At 38.8% G+C, this 14,864-nt stretch overlaps 1 protein-coding gene across 2 annotated transcripts in view; it reads left to right on the top strand.

The window, feature by feature from the left end:
- LOC126198502 (phosphoribosylformylglycinamidine synthase) overlaps positions 1-14,864 on the top strand; it is a 214,493-nt gene that overhangs the window by 36,603 nt on the left and 163,026 nt on the right. The window lies entirely within an intron of this gene.

The raw sequence follows: 14,864 nt of genomic DNA, 5'->3' as shown, positions 1-14,864 counted from the left end.
AAATGGTAAAACTGGAATTAATATGGGCCTCAAAGATGTATTTTCATCAAGATTTTTGTTCCTTGTGGTGAAATATCGCTGTACAGTATGAAACATAATTTTATACCATGTCACATGTTTTCTTTCCTGAAAATTGTAGTGCCCATTGCCAGTAGGTTCTTCAATGCCACCCTAAGTAACCAGCATGTAAGAAGTGCAACACATTAGTTACTACAAGAGAATTTATGGTTACTGTCTTAAGACAAAGCTACAATAACAGTAAACATAAAAGTTTAGTTATGTGCCATGAATAAAGAATGAAGACACTTTCACCATTTTTAGGTCACATTCAGAGTTTGATAAAATTGCTTTTGTATTGGATCCTGGAATTTGACCTCATCTCTCTCACAATCCTGAGATTCATAGTTGAAAGCCATGGGAAATTAAAATTTGTCCTTATTGTTGAGACAGTGGTATGTCTTTCCCACGGTCAAAGTAAATTGTGATTACATTGTGGATTGTCACTACATAGTTTTAGCTTCAGCATTTCGGTAATTTTCGAAGCATTTGGCTTTTTCAAAGCTCATTCAGTGCAGACAATGACCTTGAAATGTTCTTCTGTTGTGAGCTTTAAGGTACCCCCAAAGACATCTGCAATTGCGTACTTTTATTCATAAGCATACCAACATTTATTAGGATGTGGAAAATTCAGGCTAAAACTCTGTGGGAATTGTTATTTTGATCTTCTATCCAAAGACTAATTTGATGCAGCTCTCCATGCCACTCTATCCTGTGCGAGCCTCTTTATCCCTGAATGATTGCAGTAACTTACATCCTCCTGAATCCACTTATTGCATTCATCTCTTGATCTCCCTATACAATTTTTACCTCCCCTGCCCCCACACGCACACATACATATTCACTTTCCTCCAATACTAAATTGTTGATCCCTTGATGTCTCGGAATGTGTCCTGTTAACTGATCCCTCCTCCTATTCAGGTTGTGCCACAAATTTATGTTCTCATCAGTTCTATTCAGTAAAATTCATTAGTTACATGACCAACCCACATAATCTTCAGCATGCTTCTATAGTACCACGTTTCAAAAGCTTCTATTCTCCTCTTGTCTAAACTGTTCATTGTCCATGTTTGACTTCCATACATGGTTATACTCCATACAAATACTTTCAGAAAAGACTTCCTAATACTTAAATCTATATTCAGTCTTAATAGATTTGTCTTCTCCAGAAATGCTTTCCTTGCCATTGCGTCTACATTTTATACCCTCTCTACTTTGGCCATCATCCATTATTTTGCTACCTAGACAGCAAAACTTATCTACTACTTTAAGTGTCTAATTTCCTAATTTAATCCCTTCAGCATCACCTGATTTAATTTGACTGCATTCCATTATCCTTGTTTTCCTTTTGTTGATATTCATCTTATATCCTCCATTGAAGATACTGTCCATTTCGTTTAACTGCTCTTTCAAGTTCTTTGCTGTCTCTGACAGAATTACAATGTCACGGCAAACCTCAAAGTTTTTATTGCTTCTCCCTGAACTGTAATTCCTTCTCCAAATTTTTCTATCGTTTCCTTTACTGCTTGTTCAGTGTACAGATTGAATAACATCAGGGATCGGCAACAACCCCGTCCCCACACCCTTCTCAACCACTGCTTTTCTTTCATGCCCCTCGACTCTTATAACTGCCATCTACCATCTGGTTTCTGTACAAGTTATAAATAGCCTGTGACTCTAGGACTGTATAGTGTATGGATATTGGACCTTCCTTAATTACTATACACATTTCTAGAAATTTTTACCCTCATCATTTTAGCAAAAGGTAATCTTACATGACATTTTATTACTTTATATACTTTACAAAAACAATCTTAATTTTTTTTTTTAAATAGGTATTCCTATAATCTATAAAAGTAGTGTTTGACCAAGTAATCTTTCACTACTGATTTGAAATTTTTCTGTCCATGATTATTTTTGTGGATTTTGGTAATTCATTATACAGTTTGATGTCAGGATGGAGTATGCCTTTCTGTAATAGTGCTGTATTTGTCTGTTGTAAAAGTACAACATTTGTCTTTTGTGGTAGCTGTGAAAGGCTTATTACAGGTGATGAATGGATTGCTACTGTTTAATTTTTCTTTTATAATAATTGTATTTTCTATTATGTAAAGACATGGAAGTGGCAATATTTTATTTTTCTGAAATAGTGCCTTGCATGATGATCTTTCATCTACCCCTTTCATTAGTCTAATAATCTTTCTTTGTAATGTAAATGATCTCAAACTTGTTCCTCAGTTTCCCCAAAAAACTATGCTGTACTCAGTATGGAGCGGAGATAAGCAATGTATTGTTCTTAGATTATCATGTGATATACAGTTTCTTAACACTCATATTATGAAACATGTTTTTCTCAGTTTACTGTTTATTTAGTTAACATGTTGGGGTGTTACATATGAATTGGCTTAGTATGTTGTGTTCCACACCATGCACGACCTGTCATCTGAGTGATATGTATGCTAACTTTTACCTTACCAATATCTTGGAGTCACCATTCTTGAAGCTATTTCCTGTAGTGCACCTGCTGTGCAACACCACTGGCCTGTGACATGTGATTTCGTCACCTTTTGTGGTGGATGGGTGCTGAAAGAGAGCTCTGATATATTTAAGCTACTGAAATAATGCAACCAGTTTTGTGATAATCCTGTATTATACTCGCTATGTTTCGTCTGTATAATTTCACTTACAACTGCAGATGATACAGATGTGTATCACAATAGGTCATAACATGTATTGCTATACTGACCTGTCCTTACAGAATGACTGTACTTATGTATAATCTGCAGCTGTTCACGTTTTAACATTATCGCCTGTGTCCTTTGTTCCATGGCTTCCAAGGCACTGTCAAACCTCAATATCAAAGCTAGGGCAATGAACCTTTGATCATGGGAGTAAGGGAATGAACAACGTCTCACCATAAGTTTAAGGGGGATTTAATTGCAATAAATTTGAACAGCACAACTACATCACATTTTTTTGGATTGGGTGACAATGGAGATGTAAAAATTAAAAAAAAATAATAAAAGAACTGGCTTGCTTTGTTTACTTTTACTCTATTATGTCATAGTGTATCATATTTTCGGTTAACTCTGCAAACCAAGGCAAAGTTTTTGGACTGCAAAAGGGCCTGTGGTGTAAATTAAAAGACAGCGAGTTTCTTGCTTTGTGACTTTTTACCTCTTTGTTTTCACTGTGAGAACACATAACAAAAGCTGATTCACATTATAACAAATGAGAATCTGTGTGAACCCAGAACGGTATAGTAGGTACGATTATGGAAGGAAGACTTTGCAAATCAGAATAGTTCATATTGATTGTTTTAATGATCTCCTATGTTACACACAATTGTATGACCATTAATTGTAGTAAATGTTCATGGAGTAAAAACTATTGGCCAGGTCCTCTAGTGGTAGTTTAAAGAAAAAATACTTATCGTATTTTTTGAGGATCTCCTTCAATCTGTTGCTCGAAATTCTTGTGTCTAGAATTCAGATTCTCTTGTAGATCAGGAAACCTATTAGGTTGACATGTTTCTTGAATAACATAAACAACAAACTGATTCGTATGTAATTTTCATTTTTAATAGTCCTAGATGCCTTGCTGCCGTCAATTACAACGTTCAGTCAGCGAAATACAATCCATTTGTATGCAACTCGAATTTACAATTTGTCCAATAACTGAGCACATCAGGAAAACTTTACATCCCTCCTTCCTCCCAGAAAACACACGTCGCACACATTTAACATCGTTCCAAAGTACGTCAATAAATATGTAGTCATACCAAGATCAAAACATATAATATTAAATTGAAAATAATTTACAAAAATTGAAATTCATTCAGCAGCACGATAGAACAATTGTTGTTGTTGTTGTTGTTGTGGTCTTTAGTCTGGAGACTGGTTTGATGCAGCTCTCCATGCTACTCTATCCTGTGCAAGCTTTTTCATCTCTAAGTACCTACTGCACTCTACATCCTTCTGAATCTGCTTAGTGTATTTATCTTTTGGTCTCCCTCTACGAATTTTACCCCCCATGCTGCCCTCCAATACTAAATTGCTGATCCCGTGATGCCTCAGAACGTGTCCAACCAACCGATCCCTTCTTCTAGTCAAGTTGTGCCACAAATTCCTCTTCTCCCCAATTCTATTCAGTACCTCCTCATTAGTTATGTGATCTAACCATCTAATCTTCCTCATTTTCTGTAGCACCACATTTCGAAAGCTTCTATTCTCTTCTTGCCTAAACTAATTTTGCTCCCCAAATAGCAAAACTAATCTACTGCTTTAAGTGTCTCATTTCCTAATCTAATTCCCACAGCCTCACCTGATTTAATTGACTACATTCCATTATCTTTGTTTTGCTTTTGTTGATGTTCATCTTACATCCTCCTTTCAGGACACTGTCTGTTCAGTTCAACTGCTCTTCCGGGTCCTATGCTTCCAGACAGCATAGAACAATTATGATAATATATATTCACATAAACAAAAATTTATCTTTTTGTAGTACAGTAATTTTATGAGATTTGTTTTTTTAATCACAGGGGTTAATTGTGTTAGTACGACATATTACTATACAGTCAGAGTTTCAAACATTCCAAATAAGATTGAAAAAAAGGATAAGATTGTAAATTTGAGAATATACGTGGTCCAGATGGCTTTTTGTATGTTACACTGTCCTTTCTTTTTGATTGCTGCCAACATAAGCAGCTTATCAGTACGGGCTCTTTCAAAGTGTTATGGAGTTTACTAAGAAATAAATAATGTAACGAGTGTGTTTAAACATGAACATCTTTATAATCTGCTCCCGCAATTCCTTGAAGTTCTTGTTACATCCATACCTTACTTAAGCAAGTAAGCAAGATCAGAGACGGATGTCTTATTTATACCATAGCTGCTGACTGGTACAAGTAGAGTGGATCCGTAGGTTACCAATACGGACTGAAAAAAAGTACAGTTCCCCTCTCTCACAACCCATCTAGATGCATAGGCTATGTTATTCTTTCACCACTCGTTGCATTTCCTTGAGCCAAACAGCCTTCTTTCTGTAGAAGCTCAAACAGAAAAAGACTATGTTGACAATAGCGTTGATTATTATAAGAAATCTTTTCGAGATCTGTCAGTCAGGGAATCTGAACTATCGATAGTGCTTCACGAAATTATTATTTATTACAGTGATCACAGACAAAAAGTATGGGAGAAACAGGCAGTTAGTAAGGGAGCTGGCAGGATTTTAAAAAACTGCTATAATACAGGAGGTACTGGGAAATATGGGAGAGTTGTTTATTTTTTATTTTTATTTATTTATGCATTATTGTTCACCCTAGTCACAGCATAAATGGGCCTCCACAGCAGGTGGAGGCGTGCACTCACCGTCGTGCCGTGTCAGAGTTATGAGCTGACGTCATTTACACCAGATCTGAACATATGGCAAACCAGATTGTGCACTGTAGGATGTTCCACACTTAAAAAGTACCTAATCATTTCCATGAATGTCCGTAACCGGCCTAACTGTTTAGCAGCAGACCAAATTGATGAAATGCATCACAATTACATATAGTAGGGAATACGAGAATTACAGGTAATATGTAGACACATTTAGAAATGCAGTATTTTTATTTAACTATTGGTCCTGTATTCTTTGAACAGCTGTTGATATGAGTCATATTTCTGTTCTGCTGTGGTTAATCCAGAAAATATTTAATCCAGCAACATATTTTCCAAGGAATTGCCTAAATCTACATCATCTGCAAACTATGATGAAGTGTATGGCAGAGGGTATGTCCCACTGTACCAGTTATTAGGGTTTCTTTCTGTTCCATTCACGTACGGAGTGCGGCAAGAACGATTGTTTGAATGCCTCTGTGTGTGTAGTAATTATTCTAATCTTATCCTCACAATCCTTGTGACAGTGATATGTAGGGGATTGTAGTATATTCCTAGGATCATAATTTAAAGCCCATCTTGAAACATTGTTAATAGACTTTCTCGGGATATTTTACGTCCGTGTTAAAGGAGTCTTCCAGTTTGGTTCCTTCAGAATCTTTGTGACACTCTCCTACGGATCAGACAAACCTGTGACTATTCATGCTGCATATCTACATCTACATCTACATTTATACTCCCCAAGCCACCCAACGGTGTGGCGGAGGGCACCTCCCTTTCCTGTTCCAGTCGCATATGGTTTGCAGGAAGAATGACTGCCGGAAAGCCTCCGTGCACGCTCGAATCTCTCTAATTTTACATTCGTGATCTCCCCGGGAGGTATAAGCAGGGGGAAGCAATATATTCGATACCTCATCCAGAAACGCACTCTTTCGAAACCTGGACAGCAAGCCACACCGCGATGCAGAGCACCTCTCTTGCAAAGTCTGCCACTTGAGTTTGCTAAACATCTCCGTAATGCTATCACGCTTACCAAGTAACCCTGTGACGAAACGCGCCACTCTTCTTTGGATCTTCTCTATCTCCTCTGTCAACTCGACCTGGTACAGATCCCACACTGATGAGCAATACTCAAGTATAGGTCGAACGAGTGTTTTGTAAGCCACCTGCCTTGTTGATGAACTACATTTTCTAAGGACTCTCCCAATGAATCTCAACCTGGCACCCGCCTTACCAACAATTAATTTTATATGATCATTCCACTTCAAGTCGTTCCGCACGCGTACTCCCAGATATTTTACAGAAGTAACTGCTACCAGTGTTTTTTCCGCTATCATATAATCATACAATAAAGGATCCTTCTTTCTATGTATTCGCAATACATTACATTTGTCTATGTTAAGGGACAGTTGCCACTCCCTGCACCAAGTGCCTATCCGCTGCAGATCTTCCTGCATTTCGTTGCAATTTTGTAATGCTGCAACTTCTCTGTATACTACAGCATCATCCGCGAAAAGCCGCATGGAACTTCCGACACTATCTATTAGGTCATTTATATATATTGTGAAAAGCAATGGTCCCACAACACTCCCCTGTGGCACACCGGAGGTTACTTTAACGTCTGTAGACGTCTCTCCATTGAGAACAACATGCTGTGTTCTGTTTGCTAAAAACTCTTCAATCCAGCCACACAGCTGGTCTGATACTCCGTAGGCTCTTACTTTGTTTATCAGGTGACAGTGCGGAACTGTATCGAATGCCTTCCGGAAGTCAAAGAAAATAGCATCTACCTGGGAGCCTGTATCTAATATTTTCTGCGTCTCATGAACAAATAAAGCGAGTTGGGTCTCACACGATCGATGTTTCCGGAATCCATGTTGATTCCTACAGAGTAGATTCTGGGTTTCCAGAAATGACATGATAAGCGAGCAAAAAACATGTTCTAAAATTCTACAACAGATCAACGTCAGAGATATAGGTCTATAGTTTTGCGCATCTTCTCGACGACCCTTCTTGAAGACTGGGACTACCTGTGCTCTTTTCCAATCATTTGGAACCTTCTGTTCCTCTAGAGACTTGCGGTTCACGGCTGTTAGAAGGGGGGCAAGTTCTTCTGCGTACTCTGTGTAGAATCGAATTGGTATCAAATCAGGTCCAGTGGACTTTCCTCTGTTGAGTGATTTCAGTTGCTTTTCTATTCCTTGGACACTTATTTCGATGTCATCCATTTTTTCGTTTGTGCAAGGAGTTAGAGAAGGAACAGCAGTGCGGTCTTCCTCTGTGAAACAGCTTTGGAAAAAGGTGTTTAGTATTTCATCTTTATGCGTGTCATCCTCTGTTTCAATGCCATCATCATCCCAGAGTGTCTGGATATGCTGTTTCGAGCCACTTACTGATTTAACGCAAGCCCAGAACTTCCCAGGATTTTCTGTCAAGTCGGTATATAGAATTTTACTTTCGAAATCACTGAACGCTTCACGCATAGCCCTCCTTACGCCAACTTTGACATCGTTTAGCTTATGTTTGTCTGAGAGGTTTTGGCTGCATTTAAACTTGCAATGAAGCTCTCTTTGCCTTCGCAGTAGTTTCCTAACTTTGTTGTTGAACCACGGTGGGTTTTTCCCGTCCCTCACAGTTTTACTCGGCACGTACCTGTCTAAAATGCATTTTACTATTGCCTTGAACTTTTTCCATAAACACTCAACATTGTCAGTGTCGGAACAGAAATTTTCGTTTTGATCTGTTAAGTATTCTGAAATCTGCCTTCTATTACTCTTGCTAAACAGATAAACCTTCCTCCCTTTTTTTATATTCCTATTTACTTCCGTATTCAGGGATTCTGCAACAGCCTTGTGATCACTGATTCCCTGTTCTGAACTTACAGAGTCGAAAAGTTCGGGTCTGTTTGTTATCAGTAGTTCCAAGATGTTATCTCCACGAGTTGGTTCTCTGTTTAATTGCTCGAGGTAATTTTTGGATAGTGCACTCAGTATAATGTCACTCAATGCTCTGTCCCTACCACCCGTCCTAAATATCTGAGTGTCCCAGTCTATATCTGGTAAATTGAAATCTCCACCTAAGACTATAACATGCTGAGAAAATTTATGTGAAATGTATTCCAGATTTTCTCTCAGTTGTTCTGCCACTAATGCTGCTGAGTTGGGAGGTCGGTAAAAGGAGCCAATTATTAACCTAGCTCGGTTGTTGAGTGTAACCTCCACCCATAATAATTTACAGGAACTATCCACTTCTACTTCATTACAGGATAAACTACTACTGACAGCGACAAACACGCCACCACCGGTTGCATGCAATCTATCCTTTCTAACGTGTGTGCCTTTGTAAAAATTTCGGCAGAATTTATCTCTGGCTTCAGCCAGCTTTCCGTACCTATAACGATTTCAGCTTTGGTGCTTTCTATCGGCGCTTGAAGTTCCGGTACTTTTACCAATGACAGTTTACAATTACAATACCGATTGCTGCTTGGTCCCCGCATGTCCTGACTTTGCCCCACACCCTTTGAGGCTGTTGCCCTTTCTGTACTTGCCTGAGGCCATCTAACCTAAAAAACCGCCCAGTCCACCCTGCACAACCCCTGCTCCCCATGTAGCCGCATATCTCTGTGTACGTTCAGTGATTTGTAAGCAATCTCCTTTATAGACTGATTGCACTTCCCAGTATTCTACCCACAACTGAGCCTATGTGATCATTCCATTTCACATCCCTACAATGTGTTGCACCCAGGTATTTGTATGAGTTGGCCGATTCCAAATGTGACTTATTGATAGTGTTGTCATAGGATGCTATGTACTTTCGTTTTGTAAAGTGCACAATTTTACATTTCTGAATGTTTAAAGCAAGTTCCTAATCTTTGCACCATGTTGAAATCTTATCAAGATCTGACTGAATATTTATGCTGCTTCTTTCAGATAGTACTTTAGTACAGGAAACTACATCATCTGCAAAATGCCTGGTTTTTACTATTGATATTGTCTGCAAGGTCGTTGATATACAATATGAACAGCAAGGGTCCCAATGCACGCCCCTGGGGCACACCCGAAGCTACTTCTATGTCTGACGATGATTCTCCATCCAAGATGACATGCTGTGTCCTCCCTACCAGAAAATCCTTAATCCAGTCACAATTCACTTGATAGTCCATGTGATCACACTTACAACAATGAGCATAGCTGTGGTACTGAGTTAAATGCTTTTCAGAAATCAAGAAATACTGGATCTATCTGACTACCTTGCTCCAAAGCTTTCAGTGTAGTGTCGGCAGACTTGCCAACACTACGCACACTAATTGAAAGAGGCGGCCAAGATGCACGCGCTAACTCACGAAGGATGGAGTGAGGTCTGAAACAGGATACGTAATGAATGTTTAAAGAAAAATACGTAGCTGCTGTAATACTTAACTTTAATCCATCCTTTGTATACATCGTTCTTGATGAGACATCTGGAGATTGTGGCGATACAAGTGAGACTCTTTAGATACAAGCTATCTAAGGCTAATGGCGCCTTGCTAGGTCATAGCTATGGACTTAGCTGAAGGCTATTCTAACTGTCTCTTGGCAAATGAGAGAAAGGCTTCGTCAGTGTGGTCGCTAACAAAGTCGTCGTACAACTGGGGCGAGTGCTAGTCAGTCTCTCGAGACCTGCCGTGTGGTGGCGCTCGATCTGCGATCCTGACAGTGGCGACACGTGGGTCTGACATGTACTAATGGACCGCGGCCGATTTAAGCTACCACCTAGCAAGTGTGGTGTCTGGCGGTGACACCACATTCAGTCTGTCACATGAGAAAAGTGTGAGTTAGGTTTCACATGGTCGATGTTTTTGGGATCCATGCTGGTTAGCATTAAGGAGGTCTTTCTGTTGAAGATACCTCATTATGTTTGAGCTAAGAATATGTTCTGAGATTCTACAACAAATCAATGTCAGGGTTATTGGACGGTAGTTTTGTGGATCACTTGTCTTACTTTTATTTATTTATTTATTGTTCCGTGGGACCAAATTAAGGAGAAATCTCCATGGTCATGGAACGAGTCAATACATGAAATTATAACACGATATTAGAAACAGATAAAATGAAATATAGAAAAAAAAAAACATATTCAGGTGACAAGTCATAAGTTTAAATGAAGACAATCAACAATGTAACACTGGAATTTGCTTAATTTTTTAGCTCTTCCAGGAGCTCCTCGACAGAATAGAAGGAGTGAGCCATGAGGAAACTCTTCAGTTTAGACTTAAAAGAGTTTGGGCTACTGCTAAGATTTTTGAGTTCTTGTGGTAGCTTATTGAAAATGGATGCAGCAGAATACTGCACTCCTTTCTGCACAAGAGTCAAGGAACTGCATTCTACATGCAGATTTGATTTCTGCCTAGTATTAACTGAGTGAAAGCTGCTAACTCTTGGGAATAGGCTAATATTGCTAACAACAAACGACATTAAAGAAAATATATACTGTGAGGGCAATGTCAGAATTCCCAGATTTTTGAATAGGGGTCGACAAGAGGTTCTCGAACTTACACCACATATAGCTCGAACAGCCCGTTTTTGAGCCAAAAATACCCTTTTTGAATCAGAAGAATTACCCCAAAAAATAATACCATACGACATAAGTGTATGAAAATATGCGAAGTAGACTACTTTTCGTGTTGAAGTGTCACTTATTTCAGATACTGTTCTAATGGTAAATAAAGCAGCATTTAGTTTCTGAACAAGATCCTGAACATGGGCTTTCCACAACAGCTGACTATCTATCCGTACGCCTAGGAACTTGAACTGTTCCGTCTCGCTTATAACATGCCCATTCTGTCTGATTAAAATGTCAGTTCTTGTTGAATTGTGAGTTAGAAACTGTAAAAACTGAGTCTTACTGTGATTTAGCATCAAATTATTTTCCACAAGCCACGAACTTATTTCATGAACTAAATTATTTGTTACTGTTTCAATATTACACATAAGATCCTTCACTATCAAGCTGGTGTCATCAGCAAACAGAAATATTTTTGAATCACCTGTAATACTAGAAGGCATATCATTTATATAAATAAGAAACAGCAGTGGCCCCAGCACCGACCCTTGGGGAACGCCCCACTTAACAGTGCCCCATTGGGACTGAACATCACTACCACTCTCAATATTGCGGAGAATTACCCTCTGCTTTCTGTTCTTAAAGTAAGAGGCGAACCAATTGTAAGCTACTCCCCTTACTCCATAATGGTCCAACTTCTGCAGTAATATTTTGTGGTCAACACAGTCAAAAGCCTTCGTTAAATCAAAGAAAACACCTAGCGTTCGCAACCTTTTATTTAATCCGTCCAAAACCTCACAGAGAAAAGAGAATATAGCATTTTCAGTTGTTAAACCATTTCTAAAACCAAACTGAACATTTGACAGCAAATTATGTGAATTTAAATGCTCCAGTAACCTTGTATATACAACCTTCTCGATAACTTTAGCAAACACCGATGGCATAGAAATAGGTCTAAAATTGTCAACATTATCAATGTCTCCCTTTTTATAAAGTGGCTTCACTACCGAGTATTTTAATCGATCAGGAAACCGACCACTCCTAAAGGAAAAGTTACAGATATGGCTAAGTACTGGGCTAACATACATAGAACAATACTTCAGTATTCTGCTAGATACCCCGTCATATCCATGAGAGTTCTTGGTCTTTAGTGATTTAATTATTAACTCAATCTCCCTCTTGTCAGTATCATGGAGGAGCATTTCAGGTAACAGTCTCGGAACACTTTTTTCTAAGAGCGCTATATGATTCCCTGATGGAATTAGGTTTCTATTTAGTTCACCTGCTATATTCAGAAAGTGATTATTAAATACTGTACATATATGCGACTTATCAGTAACACGGACATTCCCACTACGCACTGATTCTATATCCTCGACCTGTCTCTGCAGACCAGCAACTTCCTTTACGACTGACCATATGGTTATAATTTTATCCTGAGACTTAGCTATTCTATCTGCATACCACATACTTTTTGCCTTCCTAATAACATTTTTAAGCACCTTACAATACTGTTTGTAATGGGCTGCTGCATTTAGATTTTGACTGTTTCTAACGTTTTGATATAATTGCCACTTTGTTCTACAAGATATTCTTATCCCTCTAGTCAGCCACCCAGGCTGCCTGTTTGTGCTAGTACCCTGTTTTAAACGTTGTAACGGAAAGCAACTTTCAAAGAGCATGAGAAAGGTCTTTAGAAAAGCATTATATTTATCGTTTACTGTCTCAGCGCTATAAACATCTTGCCACTCTTGTTCCTTTATAAGGTTTACAAAGGTCTCTACAGCAACCGGATCAGCTTTCCTGAACAGCTGATGACTATATTTAACACGAGTTGCAGCATAAAAATCTTTTAAAGTTAAAATTTGCGCATCATGATCTGAAAGGCCATTCACCTTTTTTCTAACAGAATGCCCTTCTAGTAATGAGGAATGAACAAAAATGTTGTCTATGGTTGTTCTACTGTTCCCTTGCACTCTCGTTGGAAAGAATACGGTTTGCATAAGATTATATGAATTAAAGAGGTCTACCAGCATCCTCTTCCTTGCACAATCACTTATACAATTAATATTGAAGTCACCACATATAACTAACTTTTTGTATTTCCTATAAAGTGAACCAAGAACCTCCTCTAGCTTTAGCAAAAATGCTGTGAAATCGGAGTCTGGGGATCTATAAATAACAACAGTTACAAGTTTAACTCCGTTAAATTTAACCACACCTGCACAACATTCAAACACCTTTCCAGTGCAGTACTTTGAAACATCAATTGACTCAAATGCGATGCCGTTTTTCACATACATGGCTACTCCCCCACACCGCAAAGAGCTCCTCGAAAAGCAGCCAGCCAACCTGTATCCTGGTAAAGGAAGCCTCTGAATTATCTCCTTATTAAGAAGTGTTCAGATATACCAATAATTTCAGAGTCAACATCTATAAGCAGTTCACTAACTTTATCCCTAATACCTTGTATATTTTGATGAAATATACTAATTCCCTCATTACTCGGATACCTAAGCTTTGTCAAAAGTGATTCCCTTGTTAGAGAGACTTCCCTTAAGCAGGAATACCTATCAGCTGACTTCAATCTAAAAAAGGTGCAGCTCTAACACACACTACTGCAGGAATTTTCCCATGAGTGATCCCACCAACCCCACCTATGCTGTCACCTATAAGCTTTGCCAACCTCCCCTTCCCATACCTGTTGAGGTGCAGGCCGTGTCTAGTGAAACCCGTCCTGCTGATAGACTCCACCGACACCACTGAAATGTGACCCATGCTTTCTGTCATCAGCGCACCCCCAAGTCTCATGTTATTACGCCTGACGGCTGTATTAAGATGAGACTCTTCTTGAAGACGGGTGTGACCTGTGCTTTTTTCCAAGAATTGGGAACTGGGCACATTTTTTTGTTTCAGGGATCTACAATAGATTATAGTTAGAAGAAGGACTATCTCAGTCACAGATTCAGTACAGAATCTGACAGGGATTTCATCGTGCCCTGGAGCGCTGTTCAGCTGTTTCTCAACACCACTGACACTAATACGTATTTCTCTTTTCAGTGCTATGAGGATTAAATTGGGTCAGTTCTCCTAGGTTTTCCTTTGTAAAGGAACATTTGAAAATGGAGTTAAGCATTTCAACTTTGGCTTTGGTACTTTCAGTTCCTGTCTCCTTTCCATGCGGAAGGACACTAACTTTGGTTCCACTAACAGCCTTTACCTATTACTAGAATTTCTTTGGATTTTGTGAAATGTCATTTGCCCATATTCTGCTATGGTAGTCATGTAAGGCAATATGCATTGCTTTCTTGACAACCAACTGTCTTTCATTGAGCATCTCTCTACCTATAGCCAAGCCCTTTGCTTTACTTCAATTATGCAGTAATGTCTGTTTCTTTAGAAGTTTCTTTATATTGACTGTATAGCATGGAGGTTCCCTCCTATTATGAACTGTTCTGCTGGGTACATATCTACGCAGTGCACAATGAACTATTCTTTTAAACTTGCGCCAGACTTTCTCTACATGCTCCTGGCCTCTGCAGGAAGTTTCAAGTCCCTCACTGAGATATGATGCTACTGGTTTTTTAAAATCTAGTTTACTGAACATATATATCTTTCTGCTTGTTTTAGTTGTCCTTTGTACCTTGGCAATCATTGCTGCCACAAGCGCGATATTATCACTGATACCTGTTTTTATGTGGATATCCTGAAAGAGGTCAGGTCTATTTGCTGCCATTGGATCCATTGTATTTCCATCATTAGTGGAGTTCCTAAATATCTGTTCTTGGTAGTTTTCAGAGAAGGCATTTAATAATGTTTCACAGGATCTCTTATCACACCTGCCACTAACAGAACTGTAATTTTGCCAATTAATTGTTGGATGTT

Source organism: Schistocerca nitens, chromosome 8, assembly GCF_023898315.1.
Source record: "Schistocerca nitens isolate TAMUIC-IGC-003100 chromosome 8, iqSchNite1.1, whole genome shotgun sequence".
In the NCBI taxonomy this organism is placed as follows: domain Eukaryota; kingdom Metazoa; phylum Arthropoda; class Insecta; order Orthoptera; family Acrididae; genus Schistocerca; species Schistocerca nitens.
The sequence above is the reverse complement of the archived record's forward strand: the minus strand, read 5'-3'. Positions and strand labels throughout refer to the sequence as shown.